This window comes from Mus musculus, chromosome 19, assembly GCF_000001635.26.
Source record: "Mus musculus strain C57BL/6J chromosome 19, GRCm38.p6 C57BL/6J".
Lineage (NCBI taxonomy): Eukaryota > Metazoa > Chordata > Mammalia > Rodentia > Muridae > Mus > Mus musculus.
Genome location: NC_000085.6, coordinates 56098039 through 56112735, shown reverse-complemented (window position 1 = coordinate 56112735; position 14697 = coordinate 56098039). Strand labels below are relative to the sequence as shown.

Sequence of the window (14697 nt, the reverse complement as noted above, 5' to 3'; positions counted from 1 at the left end):
GGGGGTGGAAGGAAGGACACTCACATGTCTCTATCCTGTACCACCCTGTCTCCCACACTCAGCTGACTGGGGTGTTGTCTACAGGAACAGGGGGAGACAACTGCAGGTCTCATTGTTTTAACACTGGGAGAAGGGCAGAGCTGTGCTCTGGCTCTGTGTGGCTCTGCAGCCAGCATTTCTAACTGTTCTGCATGGCATCTAAGCCAAGTAAAGGCTAACAGCTTGCTAATCTGAATTCAAACCTTAACTTTATATATATGTAGTTAGGCAGTAGCCTTCAGCCTGTGTTTATTAAATATTTTAAAATATTTTGCAAAGATTATTTTCATTTCAAGTGCGGTGAACCCTCAGGCCCCAGATGTGGTTAGCCAGTTTCTCTCCTGAACGCTAAAGCCCTGGTGCTCTTTGTGGAAATCCAGCCCAATCCCTTCAGCTCTTCAGCAAAGAGGAGGCATCTTCTTTCCCAAAGCCAGGAAATTCTGCTTCAACCCTTGGAAGAGGCTGATTAGAACCTAGGGCCTCCAGGCCCGGCTCTAGGCTCCTTTCCCCACTCAGAGGAGTCTCAAGCCACATACAGGGAGGTATGGTTTGCATGGATACGGTCTCCAGGGATGAGAAGACAGCTCAGGAAAATGCATACTTTTCTGGCAGGAGGCAGAGTCTGGTCTATAAAAGCCTGGTAGAAGAAGCAAGGTGTGGTGGCTGGTTTGTATGTGCTTGACCCAGGGCGTGGTGCTATTAGGAGGTGTGGCCTTGTTGGAGTAGGTGTGGCCTTCTTGGAGAAAGTGTGTCTCTGTGGGGTGGGCTTTGAAACCCTCCTCCTAGCTACGTTGGAGTCAGTCTTCTGTTTGCCTTCAGAACAAGATGTAGAACTCTCAGCTCCTCGAGTACCATGCCTGCCTGGATGCTGCCATGCTCCCACCTTGATGATAATGGACTGAACCTCTGAACCAGTAAGCCATCCCCAATTAGATGTAGTCCTTTATAAGAGTTTCCTTGATCATGGTGTCTCTTCATAGCAATGAAACTATAGTTAAGACAGTGGCACACATTTATAATCTCTGATTCAGCAAGGAATGTTGAATCCTTAGCTTTTCTGGACTTCAGTTTTGCCTGGTATTGAGTTCCAGGCCAGTGAGAGACTCTGCCTCAACAAAAAAGACACGTGAGCCAAAAGCAGAACCGAGTGGGTCCTGAAGAGTGACACACTTTGAAATAAGTCCCTCTGCCTCCACACCCAGGTGTACACAAGTGCATGTGCACCTGCATATACAGGTGTGTGCGCGCGCACACACACACACACACACACACACACACACACACACACACACACACATATACACACATACACACACACATACACACACATACACACACACACATATACACACATACACACACATACACACACACACACACATACACAGACATACACACACACAATATATACACACATACACACACAGACATACACACACATACACACATACACACACAGACATACACACACACACACACACACACACACACACACTCCCTTCCTAGCTCCTCCCAAGACCTGCCTTTCTTTGCTGCCTTGTCAGGGCTGCTCCATTTTGACACTTAACCTTAATTTGCACTATTTCATTTCCGGTTTCTCTAACCCACCCTCTGTCAGAGAAACTGCCGTTTAACAATGGAAACAACCCCAAGATGCCTTTGGACCATGTGGCCAATTAAATGCTCTTGATGAATCTGGCAATCCTGTTTATTTTGAGGGAACCAAAACACATTATTATTTTATTATTTTTACTTACATCCATCCTAATTTGACTGTGAAGTCTCCCACTGAATAGAAACAAATTTATCTTCATTTGACAATTTTATGACCCAAGTCAGCCAGCTCTGTCCATTTTTCTAATTTAAATGCAACCCCAAGACTAGATGGTTTTCACGGAGAGCCAGGCAAGGCCAGTGGTGTTTGCAGTCAGAGGGGTTTTCCTAGTACAGCTTCTCGGCCTGGGTGTGGGGGCCTCTGGTGAAGCTCACCTCGAGAGGCCATTATTTAGCAATAGCGGATGGTTCCGTAATGGAAACAAATGCTTCGTGTTTTTTATTTAAGATTTATTAAAGCTTCTCACAGGTTGTTTTTATAAAGCCCAGCCCTTAGAGTGGCTGACCTTAAAAATGTGTTTATCTAAGCTATATTTCCCAACCCGTTGACCAACATGATAAATAATTTATTTAATGTTTCCTTAAATATTATTTGGTTTGGTTTAAACCCAAAGTAGACCGTCTTCTCCCCAAAAGGAACACTGTCTTATTTTTTAAAAATACAATGGAAACATTTGAAAACAAATAAGAGAAACATCATCTTTTTCACAAATTTTGGTTTGCTAGGGGAATGCTTGTTAACCCAGCAGCTGCAAAATGAAGTGACGGTGTCTGGGTGTTAAATTAGGAGCTGGGGGTTTGGCTGGTGGCTACGTGCTTACTTTGAGCATTTCTGTAGGCAAATACAGGACCCACAAACAAACATGGCAAGTGGTGTACAGAGGGATGATGGTAGGAAGCCCCTCACACCCATGCAGGAACCACAGCCCAGCCTGAGTCACGGACCCGTGAGTCCTTCCTTCCCTGGAGATTTTGGTAAATCTTGCACCTAGCAATGATGAGACACCTTCAGGGAATTTTGCTGCAAGTTCTCCTTCTTCCTCATCAGGACCATCTCTCCATTCATAGATGCGTCGATCACAGTATTCCCCACTGGGCAAACGTTGATATAGGATATCCAGTCAGACGTCACCCTCTGGGCCCCTACAATTGTCCCAGTCAATATGTCTATCTTGAGCTGATTTTAATCCTTTCAGTTATGTTTGAAATACAAGGAGAAGATACCCACTGGTAGAGTTATGAACGTTTTCGCACTTTACATACAATTGTGAAATTAGTCTATGGAGGTTCATTTGGGGTTCATCTGGAGACTTACCCTGGGCTTTAAGATTGGGGTGCGGTACCTCTTGCTGTGCACCTTGCGCATACCATCTTGTTTATATCTCCCCTGAATCCTGTATGAGCAGGTATTGGCAAGTACTGTTCCTGTTCATTCACAGATGAGGCTAAGATGCTTGCTCAAGGTCACATAAAAAAGAAGGATGGAACTTGGGTGAAATTCCAAGCCTCAGCTATTCTTCATCTCCCTGGACCCTGGCTTGATAGTGTACTGAGGAAATATAATGTATGAGAGACCCTGGGGGAGATCAGTCTCCCCACCAGAGACTTGGGGGTGTCTATTAAGAGGCCACCAGGAAGCAAAGAACACTGAATGTAGAGAGTTACACTCCTGAGGACTGCCATTCTCTTCCTCTTGTAGACGTCTGTAACCCTCCAGCATCCATCTCCTCTGCTGTAGTCATGTTGTGGTATGGAGTCTCCAAGTGCAACTGCCAGAAATCCATCCACCTTTCCATACGTGGTGGCATTCCCTACATCAAGAAAGGGGACTCATTTCTGCTCCTTAAAGCTGAGCTGCTTTCAGGACTTGCTTATGCCAGTTAAATCAGGCTGAGGGCTAATAAAATTCTCAAATTTCCAAGCCCACGGCTGGAGCTTTAGGCTTGTTTCTCTTGAGCCTGGCCCCCACTTCTTTAAGGAAGTCCAGCTTAGAATGATGAATGCCCAGAGGCCCATCAGGAGGGTTCGAACTCTGACAAAACTCTTCCATTAAATGCGGCCTCAAGAAAAACCCCAAGCAAGAAAACCCTGCCCAGCTGAGCCCCAGCCAAGCCACAGAATTTCAAGAAATGATAGGTGGTGTAATTTGAAACTATTACTTTGGGGGGTGATTTGTTATGCGGCAATAGGAACCTGACAAACTTACATCATTGGGTTGTTGGGAGGATTAAACGGGCTAATGTGTTTGAAAGCAAGAATATTTGAAATAGAACTTGACGTTGGGGGTATTTGGTTTGTTCCTATTTTGAGTATTTTCTGCCCAAAATTGCTCAAGGCAATCAGGATACTAGGGAAGCAAGGCAGTGTCTCACCTCCCGTGGCTTATGCTAGAAGAGGGGGTACACTAAATGATTGAGAATGAGTGATTTCTGCTGAGAATTTACAGCAGAACAATTCCACACCACCTGCGTGTATGTTGGTTTTGGTTGCTTTCAAGAAATTCCATGGAAACAACCCTTGCAGGCAAAGGTAAGAGATCTATTCTAGGAGATGTTGTGGTCTGATTCAGCATATTCCCCCGCCCCCACATGCTTGTGTTTGCTCCTTTGTTTTAGTTTTTTAAAAATCTATTTACATTTATTCTTTGAGAGTTTTGAGTAAGCACATGATGTATTTTGAACATACCCCAACTCTAAGCAGATTCTTTCTCACACACTCCAATTTCACGGTCTCTTTCTCTCTTATAACCCGTTGAGTACAATTTACCTCCATGCATGTAGGAATGTAAGGTTATTGGCCAGAGCATGGTCAATCTACCAAGGACCACATTCCTAAAGAAAACTGACTTTCCTTCCGGAACTTAGTAGCTGTCGCCTGTCAGTAACTCTTCAGCTAGGGCTCCTCTCTTCCCCATCCATGCTGGGATGTTGACTGGCTTGCTCTTGTCCAGGTCTTGTGCATCCACAGCTGCTGTGAGTGCAGAGATCCTGTGGCGCTCACAAGACACGGGTTCATCTCTCTCCACTCTGGCTCTTAAAATCTTTCAGCCCCTCTTCCAAGGTCCTCTCTGAGCCTTGAGTGGAGGAAGTGTAATACAGATGTCCACTCTAGGCTGGCATGGTCTGCATTTTGACCAATTGTGACCACTGCTCCACTGCACAGAGATGTTTCTCTGATGAAGAAGATTATGTTTGAATGAGCTGTGGAGCCTTTAGGAGGTGAGGCCTGGTGACAGAAGGAGGGTCCTGAGGACAAGCCTTAGAAGGTCATCGCCCCTACCATCCACTGGCCTGTTTCTAGGTGAGACATCCTCACCAGTACCAAGTTCTGTAGTGCTTTTCCCACTATGATAGGTTGAAACTATCAACCTTTGTTCCTCATTTCTGTCAGGTATTTAATCACGCGGACACAGAAGTAACTAATACAGATGCTGTGGTTGGAAGGACCTGTTCGACCTGGAACATTTGAGCAGAGACCCAAAGGACATAGGCTCGGTCCTGCCTTCATCTGCATGCTCACGATCAGGTGCTGTATCTTACTTGCTTGGTTTCACATCACCTACCTACCTGGACTGAGTGTCCTCGCAGGAAGATGAGAACACTTCTCATGCAGATCCTCAGGGCTCAAGGTAGGGGAGAAAGATGTTCCACTGGCGCCCAGAGAGCATTCACTCGCTGTGTGAATGCACAGCATGGAACAAGCTGAGTAGGCCACGTGCTGCAGGGCAGACCACTGAGATCATAGATGTGTCCTGGAGATCATCCCAGCGTCCTGCTTTTAAAAAGGCTGGCTGGGGAGAGGGATGGGAGAGTTACAATCGTATGTGGGGAAGGACAGGAGAGATGTCCAGCTGGCCATGAGAAGAGATGGAAATCTGCAACTCTCAGGGGTTGTGAGGATAGGTGCATCTCTAGTACATGCCAGAGACCTAGGAGAGGGGAGGTTCCCAATAATCAATGGGAATGACCTTAGCTGTGAATCCCAGCATTGGGCATATGGGACTGGAAGAGACCACCTCTTATAGCCAGGCAAGAACCCCAGTGGAGTGATAGAAACACCATCCTATCCACAAAACTTTCAATGCGAAATCTACCCTGTCTACACAAAATGCAGGGATGGGGGATCGAGCAGACACTGAGGGAATGGGCCAAGCAATAACTGGCCCAACTATGGGCAAGCACCAAACCCCGACACTATAATGATACTCTGTTATGATTACAGACAGGCGTCTAGCAAGGCTGTCCTCTGAGTTGCTCTACACAGCATCTGACGCAGAGGTAGAGACCCAAAGTCAAACAGTGGATGGAACTTGGTGACACTTATAAAAAAGTTGCAAAGGGAGGATTGATTTCTACAAAGGGGATAGGAACTTTACAGGAAAACCAACAGAGTCAACTAACCTGGACCCTTGGGGCACTCAGAGACTGGACCACCACCACCACCACCACACACACACACACACACACACACACACACACACACAGACTGGACCTAGGCCTCTCCGCACATATGTAGCAGATAGTCAACTTGGTCTTCGAACACGCCGCAAATGACTGGATTGGTGGCTACCCTCAAAGCTGATGCCTGTGTTTTGGATATATTCTTCTAGCTGTCAGGCAGTTTCTTGGCTTACCCCGAGAAAGACCTTCCTTGAGTAGTGGGAATAGCCACCCTGCTTTTCCATGGAGTAGGCAGAAATTCCAGAGCACAGCCAGAGGGAGAAGCAGATGTGTTTCGCTCGTGTTGAAGCCACACACGATCCTCTGAGGTACTGTGGGTCAGTCCTCCAGGGACGGCAGAAACCCAGAGTTCACCTGCAATCTGACTCTTCCTGTACCACGGAGTAGCCAGTCAGAGGCTTCCTGTACCACGGAGTAGCCAGTCAGAGGCTTCCCGTACCACGGAGTAGCCAGTCAGAGGCTTCCCGTACCACGGAGTAGCCAGTCAGAGGCTCTTTGGGATTTGTTGGCAAGAAGATTGGAGCCAAGGTCTGCACTCAGTGACAGAAAATGGCCCCGACCCCAGAAACAGTATCCCTCTGTGTCTCATGCAGAACACCATTGCTTATTTCAAAGAAGGAACCTCAGCTGTACTCAGCCCTGGTCAGTGCGTGAGCGCCTCCTGCTTTACTCTCTACGAGGCCAGATGGCAATAGAGACACTTTGTCCTCTGAGGCTCCACATTCCATAGAGGAGTTGCCTTTTGCAGGCCTTCTCCCACAGAGCCCTCACTCTCCCCTCCTCTCCTCCAGCTGCTCCTGGTTCAAGCCACTGCCTGCCCCGGCTAATGATGCCCTGTCACGCAGTGACAGAATTACGGTCTCACGCTGGTTTCACATGTCACAAATAATTGCGCTCACGGCGCATCATATTGAAGTTGTCAGGACTCTCTTACGCCTATAATTTGTGTGAGTTGATCATACTTTGGTAAATCAGCAGGTCGTGACCTGTGCCCTTTAGCCCCAGTGGCTGGCTGAGAACGACCTACAAATCTTGTGACAGGGACAACAGAGAGGGTACGAACTGTTCAATTGCTCGTGTCTATCAGCCGCCGCAGAGAAAGCCCGTGTTGGTCTTGCCTCTTGCGTCAGTTCAGACGCCCAGCGTCACACCGCCAGTCAGGCCAGCTTCATTTCTTCACATCTGGCTTTCGGCCCCTTGGATTTCTCCCTGTCTCTGTCTCCATCTCTGCGTCTCTGTTTGTCTTTCTCTCTGTCTCTCTCTCTGTCTCACCCTCAGCCTCTCTGCCACAGGACATTTTGGTGCCAAATCCAAATGACTTTTCCTCCATGTGTTTTAAATAAACCCCTCAGCATCTGTGATAAGGTGACCAGCCCTCACGCTCAGCCTTCAGCTAGCAGAACAGTGCTCAAGGCTGCGGTTAAATCCTGCTGGCAGCTTTATGAGCTCAGTTGCTAACACTTTATTGGGTGGACACAAATAGTGTACACCAGCCTTTGTTTGCATTAAGGTACAACCTGTACCATCACATTACATTTAATTCACTGCCTGCCTTTTACGCATGGGGTGGCTGACCAAGGCTGTCCGTACTGCCTTTATGATTATAGATTGTTCAGTAATTAATTTCTCTTAAAAAAAATCTTTGGAAAAGTGGAATGACTAAGTTCCAGGCTCACCAACGTGTCTCAGTGTGCTCAAGAGAGACAAAAACCAAAAGCGGTGTACGTGGGTCTATTTCCAGAGAAGCTGCGGAGTCAGGTCATTGCTTTAAAGGGAAAGCGATGGCGGTCATATCCGGAGGCTTCCTGTTCTTTCCACGACACCCCACCCCTGCAGAGCATCACCAGTAGATATGAACTTTTAAAATGAGCTGAGGATATTCGACAGTCATTCAGAGGCCAGGAAGTGGGTGTGAACTGTTTGTTAGAGATGGCAAAGGTAAGACCTGGAGGGACGACTCAGGGGCTAAGAGCTCATCCGTCTCTCTTGGAGGACACAGAGTCAGCTCTGAGCTCCCGTGTGGGGTTGCTCACAGGCCCCGTGTAATTCCAGTTCCAGGCAATCTGATGCCCTCTTCTGGCCTCTTTGGGTTTCCATATGTGTGTGTGTGTGTGTGTGTGTGTGCATGCCATTCACTTACATAGATGCACAGTGTGCCTATAAATAACAGTAAAACCACAATCTCAGACAAGCTAGGCTCACACTCCACACTGTATAGGCACATGTTTCTGGAGGCATCAAGGAGAGGCCACAACCAGGGCAGCCAGCAGGTCACACTCAACAGCACAGAGATGCTACAAGGACCACGGATCCAAGTTCAATCCTCAGCACTTTTGATGCTGTTTACAAAGATTCGAGTCGAAAACAAGCTTAGTGCAGATGCAGGCATTGCGTGCTGAGGTTTAGGGTAAGGAGTGCTCTAAGTTTCTTGTTCACCTCCCTTGGATGAAAACATTTAACCCATAAGGTAGGCAGATGGGAGATAAATCACATGACCACCAAAAACTGACTTGGCAAGTTTCCTCACATGTAGTGGTTCTTAGTGTATCTTACCCCCACCCCCTACCCCCCATCCTAGGTTTTTATTTGTGGGCAAAGTGGCCTAGTAACTACTCAAAGCCGTAACGATGCTGAATAGCTCTGGGTCATCAGGGAGACTGTAAAGCTAGTACAGGTTTTCCTGGTCCTTTGTCAAAGACGAAGGGAGACCCTATACCCTAATATCCCAGTCCATTTGTCCAAAGCCATGCACCACACGAATGACAGTTTGACAAGAAAGCACTTAGATCCCTCATTCCTAGTGGGTGTGCCGCCCATACTCAGCTCAATGAGTAACTGTGGGGAAACTCAGGGAAGGACAGCATCTTGCAGGAACAACAGACATGTGTCCCAAGTCACTTTCAGACTCTCCCATGTGTCCGTGGTGAGAGAGACATCGGAAGAAGTGGCAGTGCTGGTTAGGCAGGGTGGTGGTCAAATTCACAGATAGGAAAAGAATGAAAGATACCCGAAGATTTAATCACATCCTCTGTTATTGAGGCGTTGTGGCCTGGATGTGAGGCTAAATGTTTCTGTGGCACTATCTGGCTTAGCACTCAGAACTTAAGTTGGTGATCTGCCATTAACGTCAGCATTGGAGAAATGAAGAAATCTGGCCCCAGAGCTTAAGAGCTCACGAGATAATTAAATACACTATGAAGCCTATGTCTTATAACTTTCCTAAGTAGGACGTGCCTGCTGATTTTTCTGGGGACAGCAGCATATAAACTGTGTCATGGAATCCCAAGGCACAATTGCATGGGTATTTAAGAAATGTCTGGTGTTCTGTCTTCTAATCTCCAAACAAGTGTTGTTGCAGAAAAGGGATCTGGGGACAAAAAGCTTGAGAAATGTTTCATGATCTGGAAACTGATGTTGGGGATACAGTATTAAATATGTAAGGATTCGGGGGTTGCAGGAGGCCCAGGAAAAGGCAGAGATTCTCACCCCCAGCTCCCAACGAAGTGCATAGCATATCTACTATACGGCACCGAGACCTCTCCCCTCCCCACTCCACTTAATAGGGAAATTGTTGAAAACCTTGAAGGAATGCCTGCTTTGTTCTTTAAGTTCCATGATTAATTAGGTATAAGCTGTGTTTCAAGATGTTTCGTCATTTATTTGTAATTCTCCCCAGAGCGTGTATAGTAACTTGGCTCTGAGTGCACAGAGCACCTTGCCAACAGCACTCAGAAGCAGAGACAGTTTATATTTCCTCCTCTTCCCTCTCTGCAATTCTTACTGGAAGAACAAGGTTGCCCTGCAGAGGGCCCGCTGCTCTTTACAGATTTCCTAGGCCTCTCAGTAACCCTAAAGGAGGGGTCCAGCCCCACCCACGGTGGACAGTGTGAATCCCACACATAGACGGAGACTGCAGGCTTGCCCCGTGCCCCTCAAACCAAGATGTGCATTTGATCCAAGTCTGTCTCCATGCCCCCCCAGCCCCATCTATATACTACACCCCAAGAATGGCCTCCGAGGGCAAGGCAGCCAGCAATGGAGTGTGGGGCTGAACATGTGGGATCTGCTTGGGTGGTCTGACTCAACTTTTAGAGTCTCATTTTTTTTTATCTATAAAATGGGACTGACAGTGGCCTTGGAGGTCTCTGGGGGTTTGTCACAGGACTGAATACACTTTGGCTCAGTGTTCCATTCAGAATATGGCCTCTGTGCGCATTCCCATTACTTCTGTTGGTTTTAGTTTAGTCCAAATTCTTGATTATGAGTATGTGCTGTGTGCATGTGTGTGCATAGACCCATGCACACACCTGGATTGGGTGGCTTTAGTGCAAGTTCAAATCTATCCAGAGAAATAAATTGGTCCAACCAGATGGGTGTCCAAAGGCAATCTATAAACTAAACACACTGCACACACACACACACACACACACACACACACACACACACACACACACACTTTTATAAAGACATAATTAGTAACTATGGAATCCTCAAAGACCTTGTTTGCAGCAAGGCCATGCCGGAAGGTACTTAAGATCAGAACTTCAACTTTTTATCCTGAAGGGAGGCAAGAAGAGCCAAAAGGCAAGAAGGGTTGTCAGTCAACCCACAGTGTAGGAGTGGAGAATTCAGGAAAGGAAACATTAACGGGAGGGCCTCGGCCTGTCTTCATCATCAAACTCATACTCTCCCAGAGTTGGAATTCCCAAGCCACATCAGGATCACCTGTAAACTCTTAAGACCAAGTTTTAAAAGCAACAAACAATGACGTTGGAGGCTGGAGGGCAGAGCCAGCGGGACACGGGCATCGCTGTTGTCGAGTGTAGCTGAACAGCACCAGACTAAACACACAAACACCCCAGGTGCTTCTCCTTGGTCTTGCCAGAGAGGCATGGCTTGTTCAAGGACTTACAATGTTACTCAGGATGTTTAAATGACTCTTAAAAAACCAAACTGACCTCTCCTACAGAATTCCACAGAGAATATAGAATGTTAAAATTCTCCAGATGGTTGAGATTAAGGAAAAATATACTCGTTCCTAAAATATGCAACCAGTGCCTTATTGTCTGTCTTACTCAGTGGACCAACTCTTTCCTAAATGGAGTGGTAGACACTGAAGTGCCCATCTTGAGTTGTTGTGAATTCACTAAGATGAAAGGGGGAAAAGACTTGACATGCCAGAAAGATGTCATTCCTGTGACGGCCAAACTGACAACTCAGACAGACTCCGTGTATGGTTTGCAGTGTGGTTAGGATTCTGTGTTTCTAAAAGGGACTGGTGCATGAAGGACTAACTCACGAGCCCAGGTTTTCGGGGAGAAAAGACCGCAGGAGCACTGTAATAATAACAGTGGCCAACCTCCCAGAACCTTGTGTGCATCTGCATGGTAGCAGTGTCATCATTTCTCATACATTTTTTTTTTTTTTTGCCACAATGAAGTTTTGAGTTGTGAAGCAATTAAATGACCACATTCTCTTCTGTGCCCTGGGAATATGCATATAAAATAGATTGTTTGGAAATAAGGTGCATTTAGTTTAAATCCTTAGAAGGACAAAGGACACCTAACTTGGCAGTTTGATCTACCCTCCTGAGAATAAGCTCTGAGAGATGGCAAAGAAAGGAACTACGTACTCACTCATCCTGGTAAAGTTCCACCATCTTATTTCAGAGAGAAGTGGAGGAGAGAGTGTAGATGAAGATGAGACAGTCAACGAGGACTTCCCATTTAAGGATAAAGTCTCCAAGCCTCAGAGACACTCACAGCAGACTTACTTCAGTACCTTAGCTATAGCATGCCTGGTAACAAACTCAGGGACTGGAAAGATGGCTCAGCAGCTAAGAGCACTTGCTGTTGTGACAAGGTTTGGTTTTCAGCCCCAGATCAAGTGTCTCACGATGGAGTGTTCCAACTCCTGGGGATCTGGTGCCCTCTTGTGGCCTTCATAGGCAATCGCGCATGTGTGCATATAACCTGACACATACACACATCATTTAAAAAAAAAAAAGCAAAAATAATGATAATAATAATCTATCAATGCCTACACGTTTTTACCTCTCTCCCTAGCTCTGTTCACATTGGTGCAGTAGAAAGAGAAGGGGAAGAGAGACTACTTGGGCACTCTAAGGCTGGAGAGCAAGGAGCCACCTTTTGTCAAGAAGTTAATCTCCAGTATTTATTTGGGTGCAAGCAAGATAGAATAATAGGGAGGGAGGTTCTCCATGTAAAAGAAACTCAAAAGCTTTACAGACTGACTTAGGTGTAATCCTTATGGGATCCCTAACAGCTCATAAATAACTTTTAATGAGATTTCCAGCAAAGCAAAATAGCAAGTCCAGGGATGGGGAGGGGTAATTTTTTTTTGTATTTTTATTTTGTGTTCAATAAAGCTCATACTTCATACTGTTGTTCTCCAAGCCCATAACAAAAAAAAAAAAAGAAGGGAAGCCATTTCAATAAGAAGATATTAGAACTGAAAATATTTAATTAACTGATAGGGACAGGAAACGCTTGACTATGTCATTGGAAATACTTGACATTGGCCACTAATCTATGGAAACTCGCAGGGCTGAGTCTCAAGCATGTTCCAGAGTTAAGCAGAGAAATAAATCAAGGTTTGCAAATGTCATTTAAGTTTTCACCTGTCCCACGATTCAAAATTATTGGCTTTCCAATGAAAAGCATATGTTGTGTCCCTAGCCTGGGGAACTGTAATGAAGTGCGGCGGACACTCTCCAGCCTCCCCCCCATCGTGCCCCCTCTTTATTTCCCATAGAGTGAAAATAATTACTGAACCCTTCAGGGAACGCTTCCCTGCGTCTGGTCCTCCGATAAGCCCTGCCATGCTGGCTCCCTGAGCCCTACCCCTCTTCCTTCAGGGACTGCAGTTTGATTTATGAGAAAATAGTTGGCAAATTGGGATGTCCATCTTGATGGATGACATCATTTGTACCATTTTGCCGATCACGTATGACTACCTTTCTGTTTGTTTGTTTAGCATGGTTGCAATTGATCCGCAGCTCCAACAGCTGAAAGGGGGGCAGCAGCAACTGTGTCCCCGGGGGAAGGCCACCAAGCCAGGAGATCTCTGGCCTTTTCTTTCTGGAAAGCCACCAGTGAGGTTCAAGTCTTTCATGATGCTCTTGCATGAGCTACCTCAGGCGGTCCCACAAAAGATAACACAGGCAAGACTGATCAGGTTTCCTCATTTGGAGGGAAGGAAAAGTGCGTTCAGAGAGTCTGACTGCTTGGCCCAACATCGCTAGTCAATATCATGGGTTTCAACCTGGATATTTGACCCTAAAACAAGTGTCCCTCTTTTTGTTATCTTTCATCTTGATGTATCCCACTCCTGCAGCCAACCGTCTATAGCACACACATGCACACTCAGGGACAAACACTGTCTCCAGCTGCTTGGAGCTGTTTGTTCCTCTTGCTATCTTCCGTGGTCCCTGTAGCCATTTCCTAGCTAGTCCCCAGCCCTCTGAAAGTTCCTCCTATTTTGTCCTCAACAGCTCAAGCATTGCAGTTCTACAAAAAGAAACCATTAAGTTGTTGCCCTTGAGCGACTTCCAGTATCCTCCAGCCACTGCCCTACAGAAATTCTCAGCTTATTCTTCCAAAATGAAAGTTATAGAAGTGGGAAATGGGACCCAAATCTGTCTGCTTTGAATGTCCTTGAAATGTAACACTTTACCTTAAAACATGACCCTGCCATTTTTCTTATGCAATATCTCCTTGTTCTCCTTTCAGTTGGAAATAATTATTCTCATCTGAAAATTGTCAATTAATGCGATTGCCTGGGATCTTTGCCGCTTTAGTACTCTCTGGCTCTGTGTCCTCCTCAGTACACCTCTTCATTTTTAAACTCCTGGGAATCACCCTAGCTCTCTCTCAAGAGAGCAAATCTAGAATTGCAGCATAGATACCGGGGCCCCGGGATTCACCACTTCACCATTTTTTTTTTTTTTTACCATGCATGCCACAGTGACTTTCCATGCCTCGATGTCTTTATAGGGTTCTTACCTCAGCCTGGAGATCTCTTTCATCTCAACCTGAAAACTTCTATCACACAGCACACCTCTGTAGCACAGCTTTCTGTGTGCCCACTGGATACGGATACAGCTAAGCCCTATTGAGTGCACCCCACTCCTGGTAGCAGTTAACCTTCTGCAACATAAATAGGTCAGGCTTCTCTCCTCCCTAAAAGAAACTGCCTTCGCCTGTCTTTTACCATCAATGCCCAGGGTCATCAGCAGAAACTTAGAACTAGATAAATACAAGTAGAAGGTAAGAAACTTTTAACACTTTGCACTGGAAACTTTTCAGAATCTAATTCATCTCAGTCACTACATTGTACTGTTTATAAGCGCTTTTACACATTTCTTTAGAAGTCAACAGTGAAATCAATGTTTGATGCACTCCATATGCATGATCCTGTTTGATCTCTGTGCTCACGTTAGGAAGCAGCTCCGGGCCACCTCAGCTCCTGCCTGACATGGAGGGGAAACTCAGTACTCGGCTTTGGATGCCTGCATTTGGCTTGTCTCATTCTATCAGCTTTATGTGACCTCAGTTTTCTGGTC

At 46.1% G+C, this 14697-nt stretch overlaps 2 long non-coding RNA genes across 2 annotated transcripts in view; one reads left to right on the top strand and one right to left on the bottom strand.

Moving 5' to 3' along the window:
• Positions 1 to 2311: 2311 nt before the first annotated feature.
• Positions 2312 to 6924, bottom strand: Gm31912. The gene is made up of 3 exons (XR_386812.3): positions 6287 to 6924; positions 5220 to 5443; positions 2312 to 3464 (listed from the first exon to the last, which is right to left on the bottom strand). It is a non-coding gene; the product is annotated as a predicted gene, 31912 (long non-coding RNA).
• Gm52387 overlaps positions 4885 to 14697 on the top strand; it is a 26376-nt gene continuing 16563 nt past the window's right edge. Inside the window, exons 1-2 of the long non-coding RNA XR_003952892.1 lie at positions 4885 to 4953; positions 5044 to 5178. This is a non-coding gene — a long non-coding RNA (predicted gene, 52387). The remainder of the gene's footprint in view (positions 4954 to 5043; positions 5179 to 14697) is intronic.